The following is a 6025-nucleotide window of genomic DNA, read 5'->3' as shown; positions in this document are numbered from 1 at the left end:
ATCCAGCCTGCGGGAGGAGAAGAGTAGAATCTACAGATGGGATCAGACAGCAGAAGGAGGGAGGGGTTATGTAACAAGAGAGGAGGTGCTAAGAAAACTAAACTGTAATTTGCACTCCTGGTCTCTTACAGCTCATTCCATGAAAGGAGAACCATGTTTCTGTTACTTCTGATGATGTGCACTAAAATTGTATTAATTTTAAATGAAATATAATCTTATTTTGTGTACGAGTTTAACTTAATGAAACCTTTTGATTACCGACTACTGTAGTGACTTCACAACCAAATCAACTTGTTTTGCACAGGTTTCTGTAAGGGTTATTTTTAGGAGTTGGATTAAGGGATTTAAAACACTATTAACCTGATATAAAAACCTTTTATAAAAAACTAACTCAGAAACACTCAAGTTTATGAGATGTCCTGACCAAAACAGTGAAACAAATGTGTGTGTGGTAACCCTAGTTAGTAGAAAAATAGCAGCCAATATATAACATAAGTCAGTTTCAAAGAGGTTTAAAAAAATAATTATGGAATATGCACCATTATGGGGTATGTAATGCATTTGCCTGAGAGTGCGGAGAGCTTCAAATTAAACAAACTTGTTTTAAGTACTAAAATATAAACATCACAATAACAAACAACAATTACAATAATAATAATGTGAACAGAAAATTGTATTTGGACCACTTTTAGCTGCAGTGCATATGATCATGTTTTATAAGTACAATAGAGATTTTTTTGTTTGTTTTTTGTTTTTGTTTTGTTTTTTAAGGTTCGGGGGGGTTTTTTAGTGCACTTAGCACTAGTGTATAACTAGTTTTAAGATTGCATGAAAAGCGCCATCTAGTGCCAATTAAACAAAACCAACCAGATCAGAGTTTGTATTTGTGTATTTATTTATATTAAAGGCTGTATTTTATACTGGCCTAAATATATACACTTTATATGTAAAACACAACACTTAATATGCCACTTGTCAATGTTTTACAGTTAAAAATGGTCACTTGTGTAAGTCTTAGCCTGAAGACGCACATGCAAACTGTGAATAAAATGTGTCTGAAACTTTCATTGGCATCACTTGAGTAACCACTGCAGCATCTAATGGATACAGGTTTAGGAAATAGAGAAATACAAACCCAAACACAAAAACACTTTTGTTTTATAATTAAGTGAATAATTCTTGTTTCATCTGAACATTCGCTAACCACTGGTGACAACATTGTGCATGTGAGGGAGAGAGAATCAGAACTGAGGTTAATGTTTCTCTCTGGTTTAGTACTGAAACTGCGCTTCAACTGTCCTAAGAAGACAGACAGCCTCAAATGTGCAACTGAGCTTCTGATCGTCTGAAGATTAGTTTTTTTATCACAGCTGTAAGAGTGTGTGGGATGTGTGGAAAACCTGAAATGTATCAGCATTAGTTCTCTCTAAATGTCACACTCACATCTATCTTTACAATCCAGACTGACAAGCATGCAATGTGTGTGTTTGGAGGGCTGTGTGGTGTTATAGAGCTCTCGTATGACTCAGACAGAGAATCCTTGCGACTGTGTGTGGGCTTGGCTTCAGTGTTTGTGGCCGCTGCATGTCACTAACATTTCAAGTGCAAACAGAATAAAGAAAAAGTGCAGACGGGTTACCCTGATAATATTAACACATCTGACTGTTGTTTGGGTCCAATTTTGGTGGGTGAAAAATAATGTAAAGGGCAACCCAGTTAGGAAAAACATGCCATGGAAAGACTGGGAAAAAAAGAGTATTTTCATGAGATCTGTCATGCATAGAATACTGTCATATTTTGATTTACAATTACATAGACCTAATCTTGAATGTAATGGATGTCCGCTAATGTTATTAAATGTGAAGTTTGTCATTTCTGCACCACTACGTTTACGCATTTGGTGGGAACTTACTCAATTATTTATTTATTTTACAGTTGATTCAGTTTATACAACTTTTATTAATACACCAAACAACCACACAGTACACCTTCTTACCCCACATCAACACAAGAGTCACCAACAAGAAAATCCCAGCAACCACATGCACACCTGCTAACAATTGTACAAAACACTTTAATAAACTGCATAGATAGCAATATACCAACAACTTTTAGAGAACACCCCCACAATCACACAGCAACATCCTGGAAACCCCCATAAACAAGCACTTACAACACTATTAGCTGCACAGCAACAACGCTGCATTATAGTAAGACACTAAACCCACTTATCAAAGTGCTAAGAATACCTTATCATTGCAAAAAGTAATGATAGCAACCATAAGCAAACCTTAGCAACCATATGACCACCAGAGGCGGACAGAGTACACAGTTTCATTACTTGAGTAAAAGTACAGGTACTCCTTGCTAAATTTTACTCAAGTACAAGTAAAAGTACCACAGTCAGTTGTGTACTTAAGTAAAAGTACTGAAGTACTTGTTTTTAAAAGTACTTGAGTATCGAGAGTACATTTTCTAAATATTGCATTACTACTGCCACAGTGCTTACATTTATGTACAGAAACATCCTACATGGAGTTATGAATAATGTAAATGGTAATACCTTGGAGAATATAAAAGGAATTGAAAGTAAAATCAAGTATTTTCATCTTTTTACCATGTTGCTTTATTTACCATTTCTCACTTGCCCACAAGGCAATAGCACAATGGCAACGCTCTGACAAACCTCTGTTAGAGTTTAATGGATTTTTTTGCACCCACATTTGAACCTGACTGTGTTAAACACACCGCATACTCAAGAACATCAAAGCAAATGCTCAGCTTACATTAATGTGTAATATCAGAAAAGAAAATTCAGCTAACAATTGTGTGTACATGTGAGTTCCTCTGTTTTTTCATCAATCAAATCAATAAACCTAAACTAGCAAGGAAGGCAATATAGCAATATTCTGACACACCTCTGAACCTGACCGTGTTATACACGCAGCATAGAAGAGAAAATAATAATGATTAAAGAAAATCAGCTAATCAGCTGTGTTTAGGTAAGTGTACAAAGAAGGAAAAATTAAATTCAGCTCATTTGAGTGACAGTATTAAGCCCCGTCCTCTCACACTGACATACAGGCAAAGGCAGGAGAAAATACTTTCAGCTGAATAACACCATTCTCACACACACAATCTGTGTGTGACAACTCTGTGTGTGTGTGTGTGTGTGTGTGTACTGTACTTCAATTCAATCAAATGTCATGAAGCCTTTGGCGAAAAGCTAAAGGTGATTGCTGATAGGCTGTCCCAATCAGTGGCACCTGCACAATCCAATCACATTTGAGAGGAAAACGAGGGTTTCCTAGATTTTTCTTTTTTCCTTTTTCTCCGTCCACACGGAGACGCGTTTCTGTGAACGCGCACAAATTCTTTATCGGATAGACGTTTCGTCCACACGGATGAGGTGTTTTGGAAGAGTGAAACCGATGTTTTTTTAAACAAGTGGATAAATTTGAAAATGCCACCTTTGCGTTTTTGTTTGGACAGCGAATCCATAGTTTCTGAAACGATGACGTCATCAGCCCACGCCTCGCCCCTAGTCAGACACCGCTACGTCACGTAACAGCAACAAAAACATGAACAAACACTGAACGATTGTGTTTTTATTAACTAACATTAACACAGATTAATAAATGTATTGTTCCATGTTCGTTTGTGTACCACGCGCAAGGTTTATGAGCATAGCCCATGTCTTCTTCTCCGTTTTAAGTGTATCTCTGTGGCAGAATTACAGCGCCACATGCTGGTCTGGCATGTACTACATCGTTTTGTGGTTTCATGTGGATGCGGATATTTCTTGAGACGAGAGAAAAAAAAGATCGGATTGGGGTAAACTCCGTGTGGACGGGGCCGAAGAAGTAACGGGTACTTACGGTTATGGATAGAAATGTATCGGAGTAAAGAGTACAATATTTGCCTCTCACATGTACTTGAGTAAAGTCATGAGTACTCCCCAAAAATGATACTCGAGTAAAGTACAGATCCCTCAAAATTGTCCTTAAGTACTGTACTCAAGTAAATGTACTCCGTTACTGTCCGGCTCTGATGACCACACACTGGGTTTTATGCAGAACCCACATGGCCAGTTAGTTTTGCACAGACAAGCATCACTCACACTGACATAATACGTTTTGCAGAAAGAGAGAGAGAGAGAGAGAGAGAGAAAGAAAAACTATTTTTATTTATTATTATTATTATTATTTTTTTTTATTTTTTTTTTTTTTATTTTTTTTTTATTTAATTGAATTATTATTATTATTTTCTGTACTAAATGTTCAAAATCATTTTATATGTTGTTTTCATGCTTTGGCAATACGAATGTATTTTTGTCATGCCAATAAAGCTTTATTGAATTGAATTGAATTGAAAAAGAGACAGAGAGAGAGAGACAGAGACAGAGAGAGAGAGAGACAGAGAGAGACAGAGACAGAGAGAGAGAGAGAGAGACAGAGAGAGAGAGAGAGAGAGACAGAGACAGAAAGAGAGAGAGAGAGAGAGAGAGAGAGAGAGAGCATCAGCCGTCAGACAGAGTTGAGAGAAGAGTGGGAGAAACTGAGAGAGAGAGACAGAGAGGGAGAGAGAGAGAGAGAGAGAGAGAGAGCATCAGCCGTCAGACAGAGTTGAGAGGAGAGTGGGAGAAACTGAGAGAGAGAGACAGAGAGGAGAGAGAGAGAGAGAGAGAGAGAGAGAGAGAGAGAGAGAGAGAGAGAGAGAGAGAGAGAGAGCATCAGCCGTCAGACAGAGTTGAGAGGAGATTGGGAGAAACTGAGAGAGAGAGACAGAGAGAGAGAGAGAGAGAGAGAGAGAGAGAGAGAGAGCATCAGCCGTCAGACAGAGTTGAGAGGAGAGTGGGAGAAACTGAGAGAGAGAGACAGAGAGAGAGAGAGAGAGAGAGAGAGAGAGAGAGAGAGAGAGAGCATCAGCCGTCAGACAGAGTTGAGAGGAGAGTGGGAGAAACTGAGAGAGAGTAGGAGGAATGAAAATAAGAGTTTATATGCAAGTCAGCATCACAACTGGATGCACAGCATTTCATCAGCACAGACCTTTATGTTATGTAAAGCAAGAGGTGTCTAGAGGTAAGGTCATTTTGTAATGTGTTTTGTGTGCAGTGGCACTTCTCTATGTTTGTCAGTTCCTTTTATATAGTCAAAAATGACTTTAGAATGTTGTTCCATAAATGCTTATTTAATTTGCAGTAATGTATGTTATTTTGTAACTACTGTTTTAAAAGTTACATTTTGTATTTAATTTTTCTTTTCATAACGCTTTTGCTTTAATACGTCAGCCTGTATGATTCCATTTGCATAGAACTGCAGAGTCGTATATTTAGCTTTAGAGAGAGCAGTACAGTATTACTACAGATACTCCTCTTTAACAATATGTGAGGTACATTGGTGTTATATGCTATAGATATAGACCACCGAAAAAAAACATTTGATTTTCTCTTGAACTGATTGGCCAAGAATAGATGAACCGAGCTGTAGATGAACAGCAGAACTGAGACGAATTCTTAGATTGTTTATTTCTTTATGCTCAGATTCATTTTTAGCATCATGAAGTTCCATAACAAATATTCACTTTCTGCATTAAAAAAAAAATCTATCTGCTGTCCTCCAGAAATGAGCAATTATTCAAATAGTGTTAATGTTCTGTACAGCATTACCTGAAAAAAAGTTATGTGTAGATTAAGGGCTATAAATACTGTATTACAGTATTAGTCATTTTCATTTGAATAAACAGCTGGGGAATTTGAATAGGTAAGTTCATACCTCAGGTGATAATGTGTGATGAGTCTAATGTTTGTCTGACAGCGTGGGAATTGAAAACTTTTGTAAGTCTAACACTGAATTTGGGTTCAAAACTGAAAGAAATGTAATGGACTTGCTGCATCACATTCATGAGATCAAACAAATATCTGCTTGTTCTTCATTCATTTCATTTCAAAACGGTGTGTATTTGTAACATCTGCTACTTGCCATAGTTATTTTACTCTTGACCCTCATGACAGTCACTGTTATTG

The sequence above is a fragment of the Carassius carassius genome, chromosome 38 (genome assembly GCF_963082965.1).
Source record: "Carassius carassius chromosome 38, fCarCar2.1, whole genome shotgun sequence".
Classification (NCBI taxonomy): Eukaryota; Metazoa; Chordata; class Actinopteri; order Cypriniformes; family Cyprinidae; genus Carassius; species Carassius carassius.
The sequence above is the reverse complement of the archived record's forward strand: the minus strand, read 5'-3'. Positions refer to the sequence as shown.